The 27,464-nt window shown below is 33.7% G+C and overlaps 2 protein-coding genes across 2 annotated transcripts in view; one reads left to right on the top strand and one right to left on the bottom strand.

The window, feature by feature from the left end:
* The window catches only part of NaCP60E (Na channel protein 60E), a 424,396-nt gene that overhangs the window by 107,093 nt on the left and 289,839 nt on the right, over nucleotides 1–27,464 (bottom strand). The gene's annotated exons all lie outside the window — the stretch shown is intronic.
* The window catches only part of Tpc2 (Thiamine pyrophosphate carrier protein 2), a 94,480-nt gene that overhangs the window by 27,585 nt on the left and 39,431 nt on the right, over nucleotides 1–27,464 (top strand). The gene's annotated exons all lie outside the window — the stretch shown is intronic.

The raw sequence follows: 27,464 nt of genomic DNA, 5'->3' as shown, positions 1-27,464 counted from the left end.
AATGTATTAAATATATTCTATATTTTTTGTAATTTTTATACACTGTACACACAAAGAAAAAAAAATGTTTGGAAACCGTGTATCGAAAACGTTGTTCACAATTTTTTTTTTGTTACAAAATTTTTATTTTTGCAATAAAAAAAAATTGTTCCAAATTCGCAGTCCATTTCGTTTTCTGAAATTAAGTCTTAACAAAGACACATTTTAAAAATATAATATAGTAGTATGGAATGCGGGACATCTATTCGAAACATTTTTGGAATATATACACAATTACATTATTCCATTTCCAAAAGTTGTATCTTTAACCCTTTCGGGTCGAAAGGGTTAAGAAAGTGGCCAACTAGAGATACGTTTCTGTTAAATAAAGTTTCCTTAAATCAGCTCGTGGGCGTCCAAAGCTATGCTGTATAAATATAACTACTGACTGTATGGGTTGCTTGTCCATGCACAAGCTACACCCTCACAAAAAATCGCTTCTGTAACATATACTCCCAAACATATTTTGCTTCAAGCATATACATTTTTGGGTATTGCCCAAACATTTATTTGTTTGATCTCTTCCAATATATAATATGTTTGAAAGCATATTGGTCTAAACAATATATGTTTGGGTAGTCTAAGTTCCAAACATTTTGTATTTTTGCATCCAAATTCAATAATGTTGTCTTCCAAAAAACAATATGTTATTATGTGAACATATAATATGTTTGGTAGCATTTTGCACCCAAAAATATTATATGCTTAAAAAAATTTCTCCCAAACAATATTGTGCTCAAAATTTTATTTATTTATTTATTTATATATAAATATATTTACAATCATAATGAATTATGAAAATAAACAGGTAATATAGGTGCTAACAACATAGGTTTTCGATCTGAATGCTCAAAATGTTGTTTCTGCCTAATTGTATATTCCTCCACATCTTTCTCATTTCCACGAGATTTTTTAGTTCTTAGCACCTTTTTCTGTAATGCAAACATTGTAGAAGAAATTGTTATATTTTATAATTTTTTTTTAATTTTACTTTTTGCCGGACGGGGATTCGAACAGCGGACCGCACAGTTTGTAAGGATCAAAGAAGTAGCTGATCAATTGCCCAAGGAAAAATAAAATGTTAATTTTGTAATAACAAGCCACAACCACCAACTTAATTTAATATCGCTCCCTGTTAAATAGCGCTCCAAGCTACTAAACACATATATGTTTATAGGCTATTTCTAAATTAATATATGTTTGCATCCAAGCATATTATATTTACAAACATTTTATGTCCCAAACATAATATGTTCTAACATATTAACATATATGTCCCAAACATGTTATGCTAGTTTATGAACATTATATGCTTGCACTCAAAAATATTGTGTTTAAAAATTTGTGTTCCAAACATATAATGTTTATAGCCAAACATATGAAAAACAGTCTTTTTCAACCGTGTATAGCGACAGTTATCTGTTGATGACAATTACAGCCAGTGGATAGTGTGTTGGCTTACAACCTGCGGTTCGATTCTCCGTCCAGGCAAAAGGTAAAATTAAAAAAAAAATTGAAATCAAATAATTTCTACATTATTTGTACTACAGAAAAACGTGCTAAGAACTAAATAATTCTCATGGAAATGAGAAATATGTGAGGCAAGATGCAATTAGCCACAACAACAGTAGATTTTTTTTTAATTAGCCTTTATGGATTTGTTTTAACATTCTGTAAATGAATCAATGTTTATCACTAAAAGTATATACTTTTCTTCCAAACAAATGTCCTTACAGTGAAAAGCAAATGGGAAACAATATTTGTTTGTATAAAATTTCGTATGTATGTTATTGCTCAATCTCGAGCCACTTTTAGATATAACTCCCATATAAACCGATTCCCAGATTTGATTTTTTCGGAGCTTCCTGGAGGTACCATTTTACCTGATTCGATTGAAATTTGACCACTAACAACCATGCAAAAATTGGTACCTATCGTTCCATAGGTTTATATAGTCCCTATATAAACCGATTCCCATATACGATTTTCGGAGGTACATATTTCAACTGATTTGGTTGAAATTTGGTGCGTGGTCATACTATATAGCCTCTGACAACCATGCAAATATTGGTACATATCGGTCCATAATTATATATAGTCATAATTATATAAACCGATCCCCAGATTTGATTTTCGAAGTCACAAAAAAAAAATACATTGATTTTATGAATAGTGTTCACAAAAATTTTCCCAACATGGGATTCATAAATTATATGAAAACAATTCATAAAATAAAAATTGACTACGAATGTATACATAATATGAATGGAATTTTTAATATTATAAATGAAGTATACATATTTTCGTCATTGAAAAATATGAACTTCTACATAATATATAATAAAACCGTCATGCATTACATGTAACTTTTCATTTAGATTTCTGATTCTTAATGCCTGCATAATTGGTCAAAATGTATGAACCCATTTATTAAAACCCGCATTAAAGTCCAGCCAGCAAAGAACATAATTATATAATTAATAATTATGATATTTTATATTATTTATAAACATAAGTACCAACGCTTCCAGTTAATATTGTTTTTCGTAATTTTCTTTACGGCAATAAATAATCTTGGAATCGCGACGGAGACTCAAACTGTACTAAAAAACTCAAACACACGTGTTGCCTTCAAAACGCTATGTTTCGTTTTTTTTTGTCTCGTATTATATGCTTGTATTGTATACACATGAGAGTAACTCTATATTGTGGATTATCCCACCTCACTAATGCTGGTGACATTTCTGAGGGGTTTCAAAGCTTCTCTAAGTGGTTTCAGTGCAATTTGGAACGCCGTTCGGACTCGTCTATAAAAAGGAGGTCCCTTGTCATTGAGCTTAACATGGAATCGGGCAGCACTCAGTGATAAGAGAGAAGTTCACTAATGTGGTATCACAATGGACTGAATGGTCTAAGTGAGCCTGATACATCGGGCTGCCACCTAACCTAACCTAACTCTATATTGTGGCTCTCTCACGCTAAGTAAAGTATTAAGTAAAGTTTCATTAATTTTATGAAACCGTCCATATATGTTATTAAAAAATGCATAATTTCATAACAAGTATTTACAAAAACACATTACACATTTTTTATGAAAAAGTCCATAAATTTATAAAAATGTACAAATGAATGTACAAATTCATATTTTATTTTTTTGTGTGCTCTATGCAATCCATGGTGGAAGGTACATAAAATTCGTTCGGGTCGAACTTTCGTCTGTATATACTTGTTATATTTTGTTTGTTTTAAATAGTCGTTCCTTAAATATGCCACCCTATAAAACAACTTCATATTTAAATCTTGGAAATAAGCGTTGAAAGTTTTTATGACAAGTGCAAAATCGTTGCCCGCTGTTTCATGTGGTTGGAGTCCTGCATTAACACCAGTAGTTCCAATTTCACTTCCATTAGGCCACAAAATGTTGCAAATGCAAGAAAAGAGACAACAACCAACTTAAATGCGTATGAATGAAGTGGCAAATTATGGCAATGTGAAATAAAAAACGTTGAGATTCTAAAGGCAATAATGCTCTACTTTTTTCCTACTTTCCTTGAAATGAAAGTTCTTTTGTGTTTTTTTTTCGTAAATGGAATACAGTCTTTGGATTTTGAATTAAACCGTTTCGTGGTATGAACTTAAAAAGAAATGTTTGTGGAACAACTTCAATTTTTTCTTAGTGGGTAATGATATAATATAATATTATTATTTTGACAAAGTTATAGGCCATTATGTTTTTTTGATGGAATTTTCTATACACAAAAAAAAATTACGAAAATTTTTCCAACTAAAGTCTTAATTGAGTTTTAAAAAATATTCAATTAAAAATTTAATTGTTTCAACAAAATTTTTAATTGAAACAAAAATTAATCACAAAAATTAATAGTATCAATTAATATTTTAATAGACTTTCAATTATTTTTTTCTGTGATTGAAGACATTTCAATTAATAATTAATTGGATCAATTAATTTCGTGATTGAATTAAATAGAAAATAATTAATTCAATCAACAAATATTTTTTTAGTGCAATATCTAAAAGGTTGTTTTTGAAAATTTTTAAAAAATTAAAACAAATAATTTTGAAAAAAAAAACTTCTACAAAAAACATTTTTCTATTAAATTTGGTTGACTACAAGCAAATTGTGGGAGCCACCGTGATGCAATTGTTAGCATTCCCGCCTTGCCTAAAAAGGGTCACGGGTTCAATCTCAGTTTCGACCAAACACAAAAAAATTGTCAGTGGTGGATTATCCCCTCTCAGTAATGCTTGTGAAATTTCTGAGTGTTTCAAAACTTCTCTCAGTGGTTTCACCGTCACTGCATGTGTGGTATCACAAAGCACTAAATAGTCTCATTGAGCGGTGTGTACGCCCACGCACCCTCACGACTGAAAAATCTTACTCACGCACTATATTGTTTGTTAGGACTCACGCACACTCACAAAAATAAAATTTATACTCACGCACGAAAATGACTCATTACAAATACCGTGACTCACGAATAATTTTATAAGTAAGTGTCTGAAAACATAAGTATGATAAAAATCGAGATCGTTATTAAACTCTTAACATCCTAGGTGTTACACACGACATTTGTTCTGTTAATTACGCTCACGCACACTCACGCCGTTGCCATCAGCATGAGTCACGAACATTTTCGTGAGTGAGGATAAATTTATGTTTCGTTTTTAATGGATATTTGGTTTTCCCGTAATGTCTTTGTGATCCAACTACTGTACCTACTACCTATCCCCCTAAGTGGATATGGAGAAAGGACAAAAATATGAAGAAACAAAAAACGAACATGAAACAAAATAAATGCTCCCATTCATGGAAACCGCTAACAACCATCATCACCATCATCACATCAATATTGCCCGGGTGCTGGTGCCATTATCGCGCTATACCAGGAGAATTATACAGCGGTTCTTGGACTGTTGATGCAGTTGGTGCGATTATAATTATCATATTACATATGCGAAAAAAATACTGCGAAATGGGTTAAATTGTGTGAGTAATTATGATGATGTGCTTTTGCTTTGCGGCAGCGCAAGACTGTGTGCTAGTCGCCATACTGGTGAAAGCTTAACAGCCTTCGTTTAATGCGTTTTTTCCATGGGTTTTGGCTTGGTTTGGTTTTCCAGTTAAAAATGACATTAAAACAAAAAATGCAAAACTTAAATTTCATAGCTTCTGCTGGGAAAAAAGTAACTTACTCATACCCTATGTGTTATCCTTGCACTCACATCCATATCATTTTAAAAGAGGGAGAGAGTGTGAAAAAACTGATATGTGAAGGTGATGGGGAAGAAATTAATGACATTGGGGCATATATTTTCTACCTCAACCTTTGGTAAATAATAATATTTATGAGCTATGACATTAATGGCTGCGCAATTAATGTAGTAACGGATAATTTTATTAATTTCTAGGGTTTTAGATCCCTGGCGAAAAAAAGCAAAATTGCTTTATAACAAAATGCAATCAAAATGAATGAAAAAACAAGTAAGGAAAGTCTAAAGTCGGGCGGGCCGACTTTAGACTTTCACATTCGTCAAACGTGTTGGGGGCTATATATAAAGGTTTGTCCCAAATACATACATTTAAATATCACTCGATCTGGCCAGAATTTGATAGACTTCTACAAAATCTATAGACTCAAAATTTATGTCGGCTAATGCACTAGGGTGGAACACAATGTTAGTAAAAAAATATGGGAAACATTTAAATCTGAAGCAATTTTAAGGAAACTTAGCAAAAGTTTATTTATGATTTATCGCTCGATATATATGTATTAGAAGTTTAGGAAAATTAGATTCATTTTTACAACTTTTCGACTGAGCAGTGGCGATTTAACAAGGAAAATATTGGTATTTTGACAATTTTTGTCGAAATCAGAAAAACATATATGTGGGAGCTATATCTAAATCTGAACCGATTTCAATCAAATTTGGCACGCATAGCTACAATGCTAATTCTACTCCATATCGGGCGAAATATATATATGGGAGCTATATCTAAATCTGAACCGATTTCTTCCAAAATCAATAGGGTTCTATTCTGAGCCAAAACACATACTTGTGCCAAATTTGAAGTCGATTGGACTAAAACTGCGACCTAGACTTTGATTACAAAAATGTGTTCACAGACAGACGGACAGACGGACATGGCTATATCGACTCAGGAGCCCACCCTGAACATTTTTGCCAAAGACACCATGTGTCTATTTCGTCTCCTTCTGGGTGCAACTGTGTGGCGCAGGGTATAATGAATGAAAAAATTATTGTATATTCAATAAAAAAATTAATGAAAACAAGTATATACAGCACTAAGTTCGGCCGGGCCGAGTCTTAAATACCCACCACCATGAACCAAATATTAGGGTTTCCTTTGAAATTTCAGAAGGGCTTGAGGACACTTCCCGAAGATAAATTTAAAGATTTCACCTATGAGGACTATATCAGATTCTGGATTTATAAGAACCATTTTTGTTTGAGTTTTAGACGAATCATTAACATCTCTTGTAAGTGTGCAAAAAAATTATAAAATAACGTCTTGATTTGAAATCTTAAATCTGTAGAAGTAAAATGTGTAAATTTTACATTGAGTTTCAAGCAATTTTCATGATCAGTGCGCCTTCTACACCCTCAAGAAGTGAAGTCGGTCTATATGGAGGCATTAGGTTAGGTTAGGTTAGGTTATGTGGCAGCCCGATATATCAGGCTCACTTAGACTATTCAGTCCATTGTGATACCACAGTGGTGAACTTCTCTCTTATCACTGAGTGCTGCCCGATTCCATGTTAAGCTCAATGACAAGGGACCTCCTTTTTATAGCCGAGTCCGAACGGCGTTCCACATTCTAGTGAAACCACTTAGAGAAGCTTTGAAACCCTCAGAAATGTCACCAGCATTACTGAGGTGGGATAATCCACCGCTGAAAAACTTTTTGGTGTTCGGTCGTAGTAGGAATCGAACCCACGACCTTGTGTATGCAAGGCGGGCATGCTAACCATTGCACCACGGTGGCATTACCAAATGGACCGATAAAAACTTAATCCGATACACGTTTTTGTGAGCCTAAAATACCAGAATATTTACAATTTCAGGCAAATCAGATAAAAACTACGGTTTCTAGAAACCCAAGGAGTTAAATCGGGAGATCGTTCTTATGGCGGCTATATTAAATATGGACCGATACTCACCGTTTTCGGCACACCTCTTTATGACCCGAAAATACCTCTAGGTTTCCAATTTCAGGCAAACAGGATAAAAACTTCGGACTCTAGAAGCCCAAGAAGTAAAATCGGGAAATCTGTCTATTTATATGGGGGCTATACCAAAATATGGACCGATACTCACCATTTTCGGCACACCTCTTTATGGTCCTAAAATACCTCTAGATATCCAATTTCAGACAAATTGGATAAAAACTACGGTTTCTATAAGCCCAAGACCCCAAATCGGGAGGTCGTTTTATATGGGGACCATACCAAAACATGGAACGATACTCACAATTTTTGGCACACGTATTTGTGGTCCTACAATACCTCTAGATTTCCACTTTCAGGTAAATTGAATAAAAACTGCGGTTTCTATAAGCCCAAGAAGTAAAATCGGGAAATCGGTCTATATGGGGGCTATACCAAAATATGGACCGACACTCACCATTTTCGGCACACCTCTTTATGGTCCTAAAATACCTCTAGATTTCCAATTTCAGACAAATTGGATAAAAACTACGCTTTCTATAAGCCCAAGACCCCAAATCGGGAGGTCGTTTTATATGGGGACCATACCAAAATATGGACCAATACTCACAATTTTTGGCACACGTATTTGTGGTCCTACAATACCTCTAGATTTCCACTTTCAGGTAAATTTAATAAAAACTGCGGCTTCTATAAGCCCAAGAAGTAAAATCGGGAGATCGGTCTATATGTGGGCTATACCAAAATATGGACCGGTACTCACAATTTTTGGCACACGTATTTGTGGTCCTACAATACCTCTAGATTTCCACTTTCAGGTAAATTGAATAAAAACTGCGGTTTCTATAAGCCCAAGAAGTAAAATCGGGAAATCGGTCTATATGGGGGCTATACCAAAATATGGACCGACACTCACCATTTTCGGCACACCTCTTTATGGTCCTAAAATACCTCTAGATTTCCAATTTCAGACAAATTGGATAAAAACTACGGTTTCTATAAGCCAAAGTAATAAAATCGGGAGATCGGTCTATATGGGGGCTATACCAAAACATGGACCGATACTCACCATTTTTGGCACACCTCTTTATGGTCATAAAATACCTCTAGATTTCAAATTTCAGGCAAATTGGATAAAAACTAAGATTTCTATAAGCCCAAGACCCCAAATCGGGAGGTCGATTTATATGGGGACTATATCAAAACCTTCACCGATATAGCCCATCTTCGAACTTGACCTGCCTGCAGACAAAAGACGAGCTTGTGCAAAATTTCAGCACGATTGCTTCATTATTGAAGACTGTAGCGTGATTACAACAGACAGACAGACGGACAGACGGACATCGTTATATCGTCTTAGAATTTCTCCCTGATCAAGAATATATATACTTTATATAGTCGGAAATCAATATTTCGATGTGCTACAAACGGAATGACAAACTTATTATACCCCCGTCACCATTCTATGGTGGTGGGTATAAAAAATGTTATAATAATCCAGTTCGAGGAATTTCTTTCCAAAGTCCATATTTTTTTCTCAAAATTTCATGTTTACAATACCAATCAATAAAATATTAATTTTTAACATTTTTTTGCTTTTCATTTCAGGTAAGTTGCAAACACAAAGAGTTTTAAAAAGGGGTAAGTCCAAAGATTGTATATGCCATCAATACATCCCAGCAAAAACGAGCTTCCAAAGAAGTAGTTTGGATCCCCAACTTGTGATCCGGAAGTATTGCAAACTTGGATCATATCCTCCTTGTGCAAAATTACAAGCAAATCTAAGTAAAACTCTGACGTTTGGATCCACATAAAATACTGGCAAAATCCGGTGTTACTGCATTATGGCCCAAGAAACCAAATTTTTACTTATATTTGCTTGAAATTTTGCATAAGGAGCCTAATTAATAGTATGTACAGTCAAGTGTGCAAAATTTGGTGGTAATCGGTTCAGATTTAGATAGTTCCCATATATATATCTATTTTCCGATTTACCTTATACACACTGAAAAAAATATTTACGTGGTATTAAATATTACGCAACCTTAATTTTAGGATGCGCAATTTACACACTATTAAGGACAAATTTCTTTAAAATAATGAAATTTTAATTAAAAGAAAGTTTATAATCTTTGCCTCAAACATTTTTTTCATTAAATTTAAGAAAACATTTTGAAAATTTCCGTCCGTCCCTTCGTTAAACTAAAGAAAATTTTCCTTAAAGTAAAGAAACACAGTTTTGATTTAAAGAAATCGTCGACTTTTGGAGTCGCGACTTTTTTTTTATGAATTTGAAAGCTTTCAATGTACACAGAAAAAAATTTCACGAAAATTTTTCCAACTAAAGTCTTAATTGAGTCTTAAAAAATATTCAATTAAAAATTTAATTGATTCAAAAAATTTTTTAATTTAATTGAAAATCAATCACAAAAAATTAATTTTTTAATTGACTTTCAATTAACTTTTTAATTGATACTATCATTTCTGTGATTGAAGACATTTCAATTAAAATATTAATTGGATCAATTAATTTCGTGATTGAATCAGAAAAAAATGTTTTGTGTGTACATTCAATTTTTTTCGTTAAAAGTTTATTAGTCGATTTGACTAAATTTTGTAAAAAAAACTTATCAGCATATAAGTAGAATTTGAATTTCTTCGATGAGATTTTGTGACATGCTCTATTTCAATATACACATAATGCACCAGTGTATGAATCCAATGAATACAAATTACATTGTTGGATATTTCCATAGCCTTTCAAAATTAAATCTCATTGTAATTGAATTTTAGAGAAATTTTAGTTATTATTAAATTAAATTAGAATCTTTTGTATGAAAATTTAATGGACATTTTATATTTTTTGTGCTTTCACATCTTGGCACAAAATTGTCATATCCTGTAGAATATTTAATATTTCTTCAACATGGTGAATGGTTTCAATGGCCATAGTTAAAAGCCCATGGCTTTGCTAGTGCCATGGTCAAAGGCAAAGCAAATGTCTCTTGTCTCTCTGCTTCCGTCTTACACGCTTGTGTCTTTTGGCCATTATTGAAACATGACTTTTGGGCACACTTTAGGACAGTACACTCAAACCACTAAATGCAAATATTTTTACTTTTATGGTTGCATTTAGGCATGACAAAGAGCAAAAAGAGAGGGAAGTTAGGTCAGTCTACAATAGAAATCATATGAATCCTTTTTACGAAGTTCATGGAGACTTAAATTAAATTTTAATTTATAATTGTTCGAATGTTAGGAAAATCCTAGAAACGAGCTCTTTGAGCAGTGGTGATTTATGTCAGAATTTGGAAACACTTGATTTTTTTCTCTTTTGTTTGGAAAATTTCAAATTGTTCCACATAACACATACAATGCCAGAGAAAATCCCGATAACAAGGGGGAAAACACACACAATAAAAAAATAGACAAATGCTTTCTTTATACATGGCATGGCAATATTCAATTGAAATCTTGCATTGCATATTGTTGCCATTGTATTGTCGATATTCTATGCCATGGATACTGTGATACGATTTGAATACATGAGAAGATTTGATATATACAAAATTCTATGGTAGCAATTTTTATTCAAGATTACCCGCTCTTGGCTTGCTGGCAATATGTTCCATTTATCCTCTTGGGGAGTGTTGAGATGGAAAAATGTTCTTCACATCGATGCAAAAGAAATAAAATGTATAAATATTGTATTTATCATTTGATCTCACTTCACTTTTCTTTTTTACTCTGACAAAATGGGCCAAGATGTTGAGGGCCAACCCTACAATATGGAATAGGGGAGGTGGTATAGCCAAAATGTACAAGCAAGTTCCTCTTGTGTAAGAATTCGATAGAAATTTCTATATCCTTGCATTGAAAACTTGTATTTTCAGGATGTTTCATTGTATCCGTTTGGCTTTTTATGTAAAGATAAACATTAGGGTGGACCGTCGTATATATATATATATTGGGAGCACAAATTAAAAACGCAGGATTTTTTTTAATTTTTGAAAATTTTTTCCGAAAAAAATTGTAAGAGACTGTCCCAATCGAAGTATTGGCAACCGCTTACCAGTACTTTGTTTCAAATTTCTTGCAACAAACGGATTCCGCGACAAAAAAAAAAAACGACTCAATCTGCGAATTGACCGAATTTTTGGCTTCCTTATAAGAACGAAAATGCTGATCAGGCAGATGCTGATTCGTTATAGATCGGAGCAGTTGATTTGCCATTTGAATGTTTCAAAATAAGTTCCCTACGGTAAATTGGTGCAAATTGCCACTGACGGACCTATCACAGTACTGGTACCGGCGATCCAGTTTGTCGCAGTTTTTAAATAGTCATAATTTAATGATTTCCATACTAGCTTAATACAAAAATCTTATTGGATCTACACATTTAGTGAAGTAGAATTACCAGAATAACCTACTGTTCAATATATTTCAAAAGTTTTTCATTTCTGGTGCGATTCGGATAACCAAACTGAAACAGATTCCTAAGAGTTTGTCAGAGATTGGTTCATGATGACCTGTCTATGGAGTGCTACGACTAAAATGACCCAGGACGTGTCCTTAGGAACGAGTCCACGGCGTGTCCTAAAGTGTAAATTTACCCCGTCAAAGCCAAACCCATGTTAAAGTGACCGGTCCCTTCCATACGTCTTGACCAGAACTAGGACTGGTCCATGCACACCAGGGACTAGTCCTGTACCAGTCCTGTGGTTGATAAACACTGATAGACGCTGGAGCATTAGCTGAATATAACAGAATTGCCACTTACAAATCAACATAATTCCTCAGCAAAAAAATTTGGAAGTTCTCAAGATATGTACTGACATTTATTTCTTTTTAATTTTTCTTTTCGAACTTTTGGCATTGTTGGTTATTTGTAGGATTTCATAGCTAAGATACATTTAACCTCACATTCCTATTGTACTGCGGCTTTTATTCTTATTGTTGGTATTATTTACTAATGTACACTGGAAAACAAAATGTTTGCCCGGTTCCAAAGATTTTGTCGTTACACTAAGCATTTTCGCATTGAATCCAAGCCAACGAAGCGAAAAATTGCACTATGGTGAAATTTAAGATGCAATGCACCTTTAACAAATTTTATGGTAATTTATCAAAGTTCATCATAAACGAGATTACCACAAATTAAAGCTTGACTTCATGGACAAATTATGCAATGTTTCAAGTAAAAAGCGTCTTTAAAATAAAGCCTGGAAAAAACATCTGTTTCGATTACTAGACATGCGCTATGTGTATTTAGGATAGATAAGGTTTATAAAAGGCAATTAAAATCAAAATGAAAACGTATTACATGCGTAGTTGAAAACACATAAGGGTGACAATTACAATGTTCTTATCTTTATTTTTAAGAATATTTAGATTATAGTTAGTTTAAGATTTAAATCATAAATCAGTGTCTTACAAGCACTCAACACGAGTTTCATTTCTTTGTAACCTACGTATTGTAACCTACGTTTTCTGAATACTTTTTAGCTTTATAGACAAAAAAAGGAGTGAATTTAAGGACGAATTCAATAATTTTGAAGATTTATTTCCAATTTTGTAGGATAAATTCAACTCAGCTCTGTAGAGTTTTCTTTGATATAAATATACCCATTTTCGTCGAATCTCCTAACTCTAAGGACAAATCGCCACCAATAAAAATGTTATCAACTATTTCTCTAGTAAAAAATCGTTGTAACATAGACATGCGTCTTCTGTACTAAACAAAACTCGCATTCGCATTTTAAGGACAAAATATTTTTTTTTTTTCGATTTTAAGATCGATTTCTATAATTTTGAGGATTTTTTTCCAATTTTGGAGGACAACTTGACTACCGCTCTATAGAATTTTCCTTTGTGTAAATATTCCCATTTTTACGCCGAATCTCTTAAACTCTAAGGACAAATCGCCATCAATGAAAATTTTATCAACTTTTGGTCTAGTAAAAATATCTTTGTATCAAAGAAATGCGACTTCTATGTTAAGTTAAACTCGCATTTGTATTTTAAGGATTAGAAATATTTTTTTCCAGTGTAGAAATCGTTGTAGCTTGTCTTGTATTTTACTTTCATTTTCGATTCCTTTTCCCTATATTCTCAATTTCATTTATTCCACTTTATCTAAGGCAATAAAATATGGTCTACAGTAAAAGTAGTCGTCCTCTCTGTAGTCCATGGTAACCCTTCTATTAAGTTTTACAGTTTTTTTGGTGCTTTTTTTTGCAGAATTTATTCAATTTGAAAATACTCAAATTGCAAACAATTACTGTTTGCGGCAGGAAAGAGTTATGAAGTGGTGAGATTGTGTGGGCGAACAAGGGCATATAACAAATTTGCTTCAATTTGAATAGTCTCGGATATGCAATGTATGCACTGACAAAAATATTTACGTGATATTAAAGATTACGCTTCCTAAATTTTAGGATGCGAAATTTACAAAATATTAAGGACAAATTTCTTTAAAATAATGAAATTTTAATTGAAATAAAGTTTATAATCATTGCTTCAAAAATTTTTTCCATTAAATTTAGGACACAAATTTTGTAAATTTGCGTCCCTCCGTTAACTAAGGCTAATTTTGCTTAGAGTAAAGAATTACATTTTTGTTTCAAAGAAATTGTCCTTAAATTAACTGAAATATTGAAACTTTAGATTTAACATAAAAACGCTTCAAATATAGGCTAAAACTTATTTTGAGGATTTAGCGTCATTGGTTTAAAGTTTTTTTTTGGAATTCAGAAAATTTTTTTTAATTTGAAGTATCCGTTATAGTTTGCATTTTTAAACTGACATTTGTTTGTACGTGAGTACTTTTATTAATAAACCGCGAAAAGGGAATGAAAATTTGATAAATGAGATCTGTATTCTAATTTTCATTTTATTGATCCTAGATTTAAAGCCAGATATGTCGCTAAAAAAATTCTTTATTTTAAATAGGCCGCATCTTTGGCTTGGCATCAATACCAAAATCCTTAAGGGAAGGTCAAAATCTTCTTCCAAGTAAACTTTTTTTTTGAGTGTGTGTACTATAAAGTGCAACAGAAATGGAAAGCATCTAATATCATAGAAAGCATGCAGTTCTATACACACATATGTTTTTACATGATATTTTATTGGTTTTGCGTTTACTTCGTATAGATTCTGCTAGTAATTCTATAGTGTATATATGTATATGAACTTGTCAGAGATTTATTTGATTTAAAATAACAGCATTTTATTGGAAACTTAAATAAGATAACGAAGCATGTGCATGCTTAAAAGAAAATATACTACATTTCTCCGAAATACAAATTTTAATTAACTAGGATCCTTCATGTAGGTACGTTTGTTAAGTGAAACTTTTCCAATTTAGATACAGGGATATAGAAGCCAAAAATCGACTTTTTGACAAATAGATTTGTTTCTCAGAAAATACCGAAAAGAAAAGTCGTCGGTTTCGGAATTTTTTTGACAACTTGACTTTTTATGTTTACCAAAACCAACTTTTCACATTATCAACTTTGGGAGAAGAAGGTTAGGTTAGGTTAGGTTAGGTTAGGTTAGGTTAGGTTAGGTTAGGTTAGGTTAGGTTAAGTTTCAGGCTCACTTAGACTATTCAGTGCATTGTGATACCAAGGTACCTATTACATATGCGTAGTTTTAACCGCTGAACCTTGTCGATTATTTTCTTCTGTTGAACCAACCAGATTGTTTCAAAAACATTATCACCGCCAGTATTCCAAAGTTATATTCCCCTAAAATTTGCTTACGTCTTACTCAAAATACAGGACACTCACACAAGAGGTGTTTAATTGATACCATTTCCTCCGCATCATGACAGCTCATACAATTGTCGTTATACTTCGCGCAAATAATTTTTGCAAAATCAGGCAGCGACCCGTTATAGCAGATATCAGGAGTGATATCTGACGTCTCCAGAACACTAACATATCTAACAGGGCCATATTTGCTTGGTGTCGTTACAACCCTTGCAATTCTCCCATCGAACATATGCCATCATAACTGCGTTCTCACGCAGTAAGAGCTTGTAGGTAGCCAGAGACATACCAACAGATTCTAGTTCCCCTGGAATATGTAAGGTAGTCTTGCTAACTAATCCGCTTCGCAGTTCCCCGGGATGTTCCTATGGTCAGGCACCCATATTAGGTAAATATTGTGCTGCTCAGCCATCTCATTGAGAGATTTGCGGCAGTCGATGGCCATTTTCGAGTTAAGGAACACAGAGTCCAATGATTTTATTGCAGGTTGACTGTCTGAGTATATATTAATGCCAACATTTTTTGGAACATTACTTCTCAGCCAATTCACCACCTCTCTTATTGCAAATATTACAGCCTGAAAAACACTACAGTGATTAGGTTATCTTTTCGCTATTCGCTATTCGAAGTTCCAGATCTTTAGATTATACTCCGAAACCCACTTGTCCATCCAATTTGTAGCTATCAGTGTAGAAATCTATATATCGTTTATTCCCTGGGACCTGTGTGCACCACGCCTCACTGTTGGGAATTAGAGTTTCAAACTTTTTGTCGAAAAGTGGTCTCGCCAAAGTGTAATCCACTTCGTTAGGCACATCTGGCATTATTTTGAGGACCGAACTTCCGACCACAGCGATAGCTCGGGCAACTGCACAGCCGTTGTTGCAGCTGACTCTTAGGCCAAATTTGTCTAAAGGCAATAGATGCAGCATCATATTAAGGGAATTTGTTCCTGTCTTACTGAATGTGCCTGAGATACACAAACACGCCATAAGCTGAACTTTATCTCAACTTGTCGGCTGCTGAAGTGCCGGCCACTAGACTACAACACCTTATAGCATTATAGGTCTAACCTCTGCCGTGTATAGCCAATGCACAATTTACGGTTTTAGTCCCCACTTTTTTCCTATTGCCTTTTTGCACGTGTACAACGCTACCGTGGCTTTTCTCGCCCTTTCTTCAATATTAAGCTTAAAGTTCAGCTTCCTGTCCAAAATAACGCCAAGGTATTTTGCACACTTACCAAAGGGAATTTCAATACCCCCTAAGGATATGGGATTAACCGTGGGAGTTTTGCGATCTTTGCAGTACATGACTAGTTCTGTCTTTGCAGGATTTACCGCAAGACCATTCTCTTTTGTCCATTACTCAGTCTTCCGGAGGGCTCTCTGTATAATATCTTTGATTGTGGATGGGAATTTTCCCCTGACTGCTAGCGCCACATAATCTGCGTATGCCACCACTTTTACCCTTTCCTTTTCTAGGGAAATCAGAATGTTCTTTGTTGCAACATTCCAAAGAAGAGGTGATAGAACTCCTCCTAGGGGAGTGCCTCTGTTCACATACCTTTGTATGTTTCATTAGAAGTTCGTCTAACAGCCTAAGCATACCAGGATCAACATTCTGAGTTGTCAGTCCATTTAATATTGAGCTCGGATGGACGTTATTCAATGCCCCTTCGATGTCTAGAAAGGCCATGATTGTATTCATTGACAGATAGTGAGCTTTCAATAAAGCTGACTAGTTCATGTAATGCGGTCTAAGTAGACCTGCCTTTCGAGTATGTATTCTGTCTTTTCGAGAGCAAACTTGAATCGACGCTAGTTCTAAGATAAATATCTATCATCCTCTCCAGAGTCTTGAGTAGGAATGAGGATAAGCTGATTGGTCGGAAATCCTTCGCACTCGAGTGAGAGCCTGGACCGACTGAATTATTTGAACTATTTTTGTGTATTTCATTATTAAAACAATAGTCTGCTTTGAGTCTCAAAGCGCCTATGTAAATGTCACAAATAACCATAAATCTTATGCAAATATTGTTTGTCTTCAATTAAATTATCCAAACTGTTGATCCACTGTCACATGTGAGTGATAAATTAATCCATATTGCAATGCCAAAAACACAAACACACTGTAAGTAGCTTTGTTTAGAGAGGCTAATTTACAGTTAGAATTACACGCTTCGCTGGCATAAGATAACAGAGGAAACTGTGACTCATACACTGACAAGCACAAATCCATTATAAACAATTCTCTCTTGTTCATTCAAAATCAGTCTTTCGTTCTGTTACTCTGATGTTATGGTTATTTTTACATACATAAGTAATAATTCCATAATCATTTAGCAATTATGGTAATGTACAACACTTTGCCGGTTGCCTGCCAGATGCCTGCCTCTCGGTGCAAGAGACAGTTATGAAAAGAGAGGGTGTATTAGTGGGTGTATGAGAGAGTTATGATGTGGTTTAATTTTAAATGCATTTGGATAAAAGACAGTTGGTGGGTAGGTATGTCTACTCTTCGGCTGTATATATGTGTAAATGTTGTGAAAATCCTATTTGTTGTTGATATTACATGCTGGCAATTGTTTTCGTTGTCATTTGTATTGTTGAGGACCATTTTTCCAAATTAAATTAATATCATTTTAACTTTTAAAATGTTACCAAAATTTTACTTTGATTGAGAATTTTGTGAAATTTTTATTTCTATGCAAAATGTTTATTTCTATTTATTCTATAGAAAATTTTATTTCTATAGAAAATTTTGTCAAAATTGTATTTCTATAGAAAATTTTGTCAAAACTTTATTTCAATAGAAAATTTTGTCAAAATTTTATTTCTATAGAGATTTTGTCGAAATTTTATTTCTACAGATAATTTTGTCAAAATTTTATTTCTATAGAAAATTTTGTCAAAATTTTATTTCTATAGAAAATTTTGTTAAAATTTTATTTCTATAGAAAATTTTGTCAAAATTTTATTTCTATAGAAAATTTTGTCAAAATTTTATTTCTGTAGAAAATTTTGTCAAAGGTTTGTTTCTATAGAAAATTTTGTCAAAAGTTTGTTTCTATAGAAAATTTTTTCAAAATTTTATTTCTATAGAAAGTTATCACAAAATTTGATTTCTATTACAATTTTTACTAAATTCTCTTCCTATACAAAACTTTTGCATAATTTTGTATCTATACAAAATTTATTTCTGTACTAAATTTTATTTCTATAGAAAATTTTGTTAAAATTTTATTTCTGTAGAAAATTTTGTTAAAATTTTATTTCTATAGAAAATTTTGAAAAAATTACCGATTTGACGAAAATGGACCAATTCAATCAAATTCCATTTGGTCTGACTATCGGATCCAATTTAAAAATTAATAATTTTTTGGACCAATTTTGGTCCGATCGGACAAAAATGGCAACCCTGTTGACAATCAATCTTTCGTTTCAATGTATGTGTACTAGAGCTCGACCGAATAATTGGTCGGCAATCGACCAAAAATTATATATACGGCCATGAATCGGCCTTTGACATGATGGGGCCGTTTAACCAAAGCTAAAGTTTTTTCGTATATACACCCAGAAAAGGAATATGATCCCCAAACATGTTTCATGGGACATGTTTTTCGCTTTTAATATGCAGCTTAGCGTTATAGTGCTGCGAAACCTCCTTCTCGAGCCTTTCCAAATATTGTGGTCATTTGTCACGCAATGCTCGGTTCAAACGCATTACTAAGCTCCTGTGATCGTTGCCCTCACTTCGGTGAGGCTCTCTTTTATAACGCTGGAGATCGCGCCCTAGAAGGTGGAGATCAACCCATACATTCCTGGGTGGACTTTGTCTATCCACAAGATGGTGATTTGGATGACTGTCGATGTTGTTTTGTTTTTTTTTTTTTCGTTTGTTTGGGATTGTCGTAGTGGATACACTTTCCATTCATTGTTGCCTTTGTAGAAGCTGTTAGTAAGCTTGCTTGGTCTTTTGCTGTTTTGACTTCAAGAATGGCATATTGTGCTAAAAATGTGAACATGTTACATTTTGCACGAATATTTTCACACGGGCAATATTTGGTGGCTACTTAAACTGATTCTACCCCAATATTTTTATAAAAAAAACACACAGACATTTTCATATTTTGCCCGAACAATATAAACAAATAAATATCCGTTCATATGTCATATACATATAATCTAGTTTATATCTCCTTATTCTCGTTAGCATTTATAATCACAAAGCTAACTATGTTTTTCTTCATTTACAAAAAGCCACATCACTACACTCAAAAAAAAATTAGAAAAACGTTACAATCGCCGATATGAAAATATTTCAATATTTTACATAATTATTTTTTCACATTGAAGGAAAAAATCGGGGCCATAGAAATTCATGATAAACCCCTTTTATGTAAAAGTTACAAATTTTAGTAAATTGTGAACTATTTCGTGGGAAATAGGGATTTAGTAAATCTTTATGCTTCATTTGTGGACAAGTTTTTTTTTTATTTCATTTAACTAACGTACAGAAAATATTATTTAAGAAAAGGAAACTTTTTCCAATTGGGGAAATTTAAACTAAAACATATTAATTTCCATGAACTAAAATAAAGTTACATTGGCTCTAGAGCCTAGATGAGTTCACTGTTTTTGTTGAGTGTACACAGAAAAAAGCACAATAAGTGGAAAATGTAGGAGGTCGAGAAAAGTTAATTAAAAGCAATGTTTTTCTACAATAATTGGCCAGCTCTCCCACTTATAATTGTGCTCATAACCGTACCACAAGTTGAATTAATGCCTACGGTTTGCTTTTGTTGCTGGTGCTTTTGGCTTGGTTTGAAGCATAGAGAGGATTCAATCGGCCTTTTTATATACAGATTATTTTTTTTCTATTTGAAGATTTAAGAAAATGCGAATGAAATAGGGGGAATGAGATGGATAATAATCTCAGATGGATGGTTGCTTGTTTAATGGATAACACTGGCTCTTGCCAGTTGATGGCTTTAAGAAATGAAGACTTTATTTAAATTTATTATTTAACTATAAGTCATGAGGAACCATTTTTAAAAAGGGGTAATTGATCAACAATTTCAATGGTGTAGGATATTCTTAAGAATACTGTCGAAATGTATATATGGCGGATATTAAGCCGAATATTTATTTTCAATGACTGTGGTTTCCGTGGATAAATTTTGTTAACAAAAAATATTTTGTTTCATTGCACTACCTATATTTTAATCCAATGTCTTATTTAATTGCTTATTTTTTTATATTAATCAAATTAACATACATTAATAATGTATGACTACAAATTTCTTTCCTTTAAATATTTCCATACGATAATTTAAACAAGTAAGGAAAGTCTAAAGTCGGGCGGGGCCGACTATATTATACCCTGCACCACTTTGTAGATCTAAATTTTCGATACCATATCATATCCGTCAAATGTGTTGGGTGCTATATATAAAGGTTTGACCCAAATACATACATTTAAATATCACTCGATTTGGACAGAATTTGATAGACTTCTACAAAATCTATAGACTCAAAATTTAAGTTGGCTAATGCACTAGGGTGGAACACAATTTTAGTAAAAAAAATATGGGAAACATTTAAATCTGAAGCAATTTTAAGGAAACTTCGCAAAAGTTTATTTATGATTTATCGCTCGATATATATGTATTAGAAGTTTAGGAAAATTAGAGTCATTTTAGAACTTTTCAACTAAGCAGTGGCGATTTAACAAGGAAAATGTTGGTATTTTGACCATTTTTGTCGAAATCAGAAAAACATATATATGGGAGCTATATCTAAATCTGAACCGATGTCAATCAAATTTGGCACGCATAGCTAATGCTAATTCTACTCCCTGTGCAAAATTTCTAACTAAATCGGAGTTAAAAATTGGCCTCTGTGGTCATTTGAGTGTAAATCGGGCGAAAGCTATATCTGGGAGCTATATCTAAATCTGAACCGATTTCAACCAAATTTGACACGCATAGCTATATTGCTAATTCTACTCCCTGTGCAAAATTTCAACTAAATCGGAGCAAAAAATTGGCCTCTGTGGGCAAATGAGTGCAAATCGGGCGAAAGCTATATATGGGAGCTATATCTAAATCTGAACCGATTTGGCTGATATTTTGCAAGTTTTTCGAGACTCACAAAATATTCGGATGTACGGAGTTTGAGGAAGATCGGTTGATATACACGCCAATTATGACCAGATCGGTGAAAAATATATATGGCATCTATATCTAAATCTGAACCGATTTTTTCAAAAATCAATAGGGATCGTCTTTGAGCCGCAACAGGACCCTATACCAAATTTTAGGACAATCGGACTAAAACTGCGAGCTGTACTTTGCACACAAAAATACACCAACAGACAGACGGACAGACAGACAGACAGACGGACAACGCTAAATCGACTCAGAATTTAATTCTAAGACGATCGGTATACTAAACGATGGGTCTCAGACTTTTCCTTCTTGGCGTTACATACAAATGCACAAACTTATTATACCCTGTACCACAGTAGTGGTGAAGGGTATAAAAATTAAGGCTACAGAAAAAAATCATCTCTATGCATTTAGCTGGTAGAAAACTCCGCCACTAATCACACACTTCCTCAAATCCATTCCAGGTATTCATCAAAAAAATTCATAAATTTATGAACAAACCCAAAACCGTAACAATGTTTATTTTTATTTATATATGTTTTGCCAATTACACTTGTATTTTACGATACCCCAGTGATTTGTTTAAAACTTCAAGTTTTCTGTGGCACACATAGAAAAAGGCTAACAAAAACTATTTGGTGTATGTATGTGTGTTGGCATTTACATTTTTATGATAAAAGCCAGCCAGAGTAGTGAAACAACTATGGTTGTGGCAGCAACATTAAATGAAACCAAAAACAGCTATAAAACTAAACTTTTAGCATGTTTAACTGTTAAATAAATATGTGCAGTTATGTTGGCAGTGCAGTTAGAACGATGGGCGATAGCATTTAAAAAGGATGAATGTGAGTATGTTATTTTTTTGTTTTTGAAGTTCACTGTGTTAAACTGAGAGGTAACATGAGATTTTATTGTGTTTATCCATCCCTTCGCCATCCCCGCTATGTCCACTAACATTAATGTCGGCAACATAATGGATATATTTCTTTATTTACTACCATAGTCGTAATGTAAAAAAGTTTACTTTGTTGTAGATTTTTTGGTTTTCTCTCTCACTCACGCTCACTTGCTGTGAGAGTATTTGTTTTGGTTTTTTGTTTTTCTTTTCAAACCAGTGCCATTGCAATAACTGTTTAATTAAATATATTTAAAAATTCATGGTACTCCAAAATCTTTATAGTTTTACACTGTTGAAAATTGTTAATATAATTTTGTAGAATTAATGAACGATGAAATTCAGGACAGGTGAATATCTGTCTTTGTTACTTTGAGATCATTTGAAAATAAATATGCTTAGAAAGACAGGTTTATAGGTGAAAAAGCAACATTTCTCGTTAGCATTGATGTTTTTCGCTTATGTTAGGATGTATAACTATTCGAGACTTTCGATTAGTCGATTAACCAAACAATTCATAGAAGAGGTTTCCTGTTGCCAGATGATAGATAGAATTAATATTTATTTTTGATTAGAAAATAATTTTTATCTTATTCGAAATTTCAAAACCTTTTCTATTTTTTACATTTTAGAAAAGTCGATTTTCGACTATTGCTACTATTAAGAAGTCGAAATTTAACCTCGCGAATTTTTGACATTTTAAAAAGGTGTCGGCATAAGAATCGATTAGTTGATATGGCTACACAATTAATAATCGATTATTGTAATTAATTCGACTTCGACTGCAATGTGGAACGCCGTTCGGACTCGGCTATAAAAAGGCGGTCCCTTGTCATTGACCTTAACATGGAATCGGGCAGCACTCAGTGATAAGAGAGAAGTTCACCAATGTGAAGTTCACGATGGACTGAATAGTCTAAGTGAGCCTGATACATCGGGCTGCCACATAACCTAACCTATCACACCGGGCAAATGATACACACTGAAAATGAAAGCTATGCAATGAGATGATAGGTTAGCTTAGGTATAGTGACATCCCGATATTTGAGGCCCACTTAGACTATGCAGTCCATTGTGATACCACAGTGCAATGAGATGATGAAATGAATATGGTTTCAGTATTGCCTGATGCGTATATCTCGAACGACGCCATCTGTTGTCAATCCTGATAGACCAAATTAATTTTCGGAGTTTGCACCTCTAGTCATAGAGATCCAAAGTCCAAATGGGATTGTTTAATCGATATCTAGCTACTGCTGCTGCGTGTCCAAATGGGGGCTGCGTAAATGATAAAGGTTCGACCAATAAATTCTTTATGAACTAAGAACTTTGTTGGTCTTGAACGTTAGTTGGATAGAAACACTGATCTGGATATCGAAAACCTTTTTAATCCAAAACGTGAATATAGTTGGCGGAGACCTGGAGCCAGAGATTTGAATACGTGTTATGAAAAAAAAAAAAATGGAGTTCCAAATGTAAAAAATTCTTTACCGGAATGCAATTTAGCAAATTCTGAATTATTTTGTGAGAATTTCGTATTTAATAAAAAAAATTGTGCATAATTTTTTTTCTCACTTTTAGTTCATATAACTGATGAAAATAAATATTAAGATAATTTTGGGAAATTTTGACAAACACAATAATTTTTTTGGGGAGCCACCGTGGTGCAATGATTAGCATGCCCGCCTTGTATACACAAGGTCGTGGGTTCGATTCCTGCTTCGACCGAAAGTTTTTCAGCGGTGTATTATCCCACCTCAGTAATGCTGGTGACATTTCTGAGGGTTTCAAGGCTTCTCTAAGTGGTTTCACTGCAATGTGGAACGCCGTTCGGACTCGGCTATAAAATGGAGGTCCCTTGTCATTGAGCTTAACATGGAATCAGGCAGCACTCAGTGATAAGAGAGAAGTCCACCAACCCAGCAAAAAATACTTCAGCAGTAAGAGTTTAGTTGCGCTTTTTGGTATACAAAAAAGTAGGCAGTGCTTCCACACTGCATGAATCGGTGGCCATAACGTAAACGAGTAATCAAGCTGGTTTATGATCATTCGTTTACGTTATTGCCACCAATTCATGCAGTATAGATGCATGAAAGGTAGTGCCCCAGCAAAAAATACTTCAGCAGTAAGAGTTTAGTTGCGCTTTTTAGTATTCAAAAAAGTAGGCAGTGCTTCCACACTGCATGAATCGGTGGCCATAACGTAAACGAGTAATCAAACTAGTTTATGATCATTCGTTTACGTTATTGCAACCAATTCATGCAGTATAGATGCATGAAATGTAGTACTGTTTTCCTTCACGCCAACAATGCTATACTCAAGACTATATATCACTTCTGAGCAATATTTCTATTAAAATGAGCAATAAAATCAACGCTATATAGAAGCTGCTCTAATGGCGATTTCGATTGGAAAAAAAGGTGCAACATTCTCGAAATTGATTGCAACATATCAAGGACACTGTCATAGATTTTTGATCCTTTATACCTCACAATATTATAAATTAACAATAACTTTAGGATTACACTATCATTTGGGCGAAATGTCAATTAGGGAAAAAGTAGTGTAACACCAAGGCAACATATTTTTTGCGAATCGAAAATGCCCTACATCGGGACATCGCCCACAAAAATCAGCGCTGATTCGGTTGTTTTGTAAGCAGTTGGCACTGCCTCTCTCCCTTACAATCCTGCTGAGAAAGTGCTCCATTTTTTGCTGGGAATGTGGTATCACAATGGACTGAACAGTCTAAGTGAGCCTGATACATCGGGCTGTCACCTAACCTAGCACAATATTTTCCATGAACTAAAATAAAGTTAAATTGGCTTTAAATTCTTTTTTATGTGCAAAGAATGTTTACCCAGAGCGTAAGTCACTATTTGAACATGGTTGCAAGAACAATAACATTTTTCTAGTCGACAATATTTCCTGTCTGTATGAAAATGTCAAATTTTCCATTCACAATGATGAAATCTTAACTTGCATTTTCATTTTGCCAGTGTATACTTGAATCCATATTTCGTGCTAATCTAGACCACGTGAAGCTTCACCTGTTCCGCTTGTGGGCTCTGTGAAGAGTTAACCTAAGGATATAGCACCATAATGAAATGTTTTTGCTCATGTCTTATTATGCTTAGTTTTATCCGCACTATTGCGTGTTGAAAAAAAAAAAAAACAAATATAGGTCAAAAGTTGAAATGCTTAATTACAATGCTGCTTTTCGCATTCAACGTTTTAAGCCATAAACATTGTCGTCCTAATCCCAGAGCTAGGCGAGTAGTTGGGATACCACTTTCTAAGTGAAATGTGCAATATTCCTGGAATTTCAAAAGGAACATGATTTTGTTTTTTTCCTGGTTTTCTGTGTAATTTATAACATTTTAGCATTGTTGTTAGAGCATTGTAGAAGAATTTCAAGGATGATGGTATTTCTTTTATTCGAGATGAAACAGTAGGTTTGCAATCATCAAGCAAAGAGCTCTTGTGAGGTTGAGTATAAATGGATGTGGCAGGATTGCAAATTTTCCATCATTGTTTAACCGCTTATTGTTGAAACTAAAATTCTTGGTATAAGTAAAAGAGGCATTTAAAATATAATCAAAAGCCACTGTGGGGAAAATTGTTACATTATATTTATTTTTCATTATTAATTGTAATTAATTTTCGAATGAAAACGTATACAAATTAATATTAAATTATATACTTCACTGAAATTTAAATTTGCATAAAAGCTTTTATTTTAAACCCTTTTATCTATATATATATTTTATTTATTTATTATTATTATTTAATTTATATTTATTAGCAACTATACAATTTGGCGAGAATTCCCGCATATAATTTCCGGGATAGCGGAAGCGAAAACATTGTGAACCCATTTTAAGTATTTTATTTCAACATCTTTTTATTTTTATACCCTCCATCATAGGATGGGGGGTATATTAACTTTGTAATTCCGTTTGTAACACATCGAAATCTTGGTCTAAGACCCCATAAAGTATATATATTCTGGGTCGTGGTGAAATTCTGAGTCGATCCTAGCGATGTCCGCCCGCCTGTGGAAATCACGCTAACTTCCGAACGAAACAAGCTATCGACTTGAAACTTGGCACAAGTAGTTGTTATAGATGTAGGTTGGATGGCATTGCAAATGAGCCATAACGGATCACTTTTACGCATAGCCCCCATATAAACGGACCCCCAGATATGACTTGCGGAGCCCCTTAGAGAAGCAAATTTCATCCGATCCAGTTGCAATTTGGTGTTAGTGTATGGTTTCTATCGATCATGCAAAAATTGGTCCACATCGGTCCATAATTACATATAGCCCCCATATAAACCGATCCCCAGATTTGACCTCCGGAACCCCTTGAAGGAGCAAAATTAATCCGATGTGGTTGAAATTCGGTACGTGGTGTTTATATATGGCCTCTACCATCCATACAAAAATTGGTCCATATCGGTCCATAACTATATATAGCCCCCATATAAACCAATCCCCAGATTTGGCTTGCAGAGCCTCAAAGAGAAGTAAATTTCATCCAATCCGGCTGAAATTTGGAACATGGTGTTGGTATATAGTCTCTAACAATAATGCAAAAATTAGACTACATCGGACCATAATTATATATAGCCCCCATATAAACCGATCCCCAGATTTGGCTTGCGGAGCCTCTAAGAGAAGAAAATTTCATCCGATTCGGTTGAAATTTGGTACGTGATGTTAGTATATGGTATCTAACAACCATGCCAGAATTGGTCCATATCGGTTCATAATTATATATAGCCCCCATATAAACCGATCCCTAGGTCTGACCTCCGAAGCCTCTTGAAGGAGCAAAATTCATCCGTTCCTGTAGAAATTTGGTACATTTCGCTAGTGTATGGCCGATACAACCATGCCAAAATTGGTCCGTATCGATCTAACGTATTATATATAGCCCCCAAATAAACCGATCCCCATTCACAGAAAAATCACGATAGCCACTCGAGCCAAAAATAAACTACCAAAATTTTATTGCCATAGAAAATTTTGTCAAAATTGTATATTTCTATAGAAAATTTTGTCAAAATTTTATATTTCTATAGAAAATTTTGGCAAAATTTTATTTCTATAAAAATTTGGTCAACATTTTATGTCTTTAGGAAATTTTGTCAAAATATAATTTCTATAGAAAATTTTGTCAAAAATTTATTTCTATAAAAAATTTTGTCAACATTTTATTTCTATAGAAATTTTTGTCAGAACAAATTTCTCTGATACGATTTTTTCCGGTTTGTCCTTAGAGGTAGGGGACTTGACTTTAACAGCCACTTTCATGTAGCTCCGTTAGGCATTAACTGCCTGTCAACAGAAAGTAAATTGAAAATATCTTCTT

Source organism: Haematobia irritans, chromosome 5 (genome assembly GCF_050003625.1).
Source record: "Haematobia irritans isolate KBUSLIRL chromosome 5, ASM5000362v1, whole genome shotgun sequence".
NCBI classification, from domain to species: Eukaryota; Metazoa; Arthropoda; class Insecta; order Diptera; family Muscidae; genus Haematobia; species Haematobia irritans.
Note: the sequence above shows the minus strand (reverse complement) of the source record. Positions and strands in the feature narration are given on the sequence as shown.